Here is a 658-nt window from a genome sequence, read left to right as displayed (position 1 = left end):
TGGTAGCGGTAATTTGAATCAGGACCGTTCATCTAGTGGGCCTTAACAAAGATGGACCCTGGTTAAAAGATGACGCAAAATGGGTGATCCTCTACATTCGATAAAAGAGAATTGGTTAACGGCTGAAATGATATCTGGGATTTCACTAGGTGAATGGTCTGGATCAGCTGTCTCCCTGCCAAGTGGATGGTGGAGAGGAGTCGCTATGGTACTGACGGCTCTATATTAATTACGATTTTCCAGGGGACAAACCCTCGTGGACAGACATAGAAAATGAGGTATTATGGCCTAACTGAAGACCACTCTCTGAGAACGTGCTCTTATCGTGGTTCTGGCGAAAAAGGACGTTTTGCCTCAACCGTCCGTCTCACTTGGTCCATCCATGATGGAGCCCATGTGGCCGCAATGTGGGGTGATCTGGAATCCCATGTGGTTGCCCGTCTGTGCACAAGAACCAATGGGACTGTCGTATCCATTGGATTCCGTGATCGAATGTAGGCGTTTGACTGTTTGTTTGCTCACCATCATGTGACCATTGACCAATCCTACGGTTATGATTGCCCGGTGGATGCAGGGAAATATTCGTGTGAACCCTATTAGCAAGCACTAGAATAATCACTTCGATCGATTTTCATTTTCGATCGATTGGAGGCCGTCA

Source organism: Magnolia sinica, chromosome 4 (genome assembly GCF_029962835.1).
Source record: "Magnolia sinica isolate HGM2019 chromosome 4, MsV1, whole genome shotgun sequence".
In the NCBI taxonomy this organism is placed as follows: domain Eukaryota; kingdom Viridiplantae; phylum Streptophyta; class Magnoliopsida; order Magnoliales; family Magnoliaceae; genus Magnolia; species Magnolia sinica.
Note: the sequence above shows the minus strand (reverse complement) of the source record.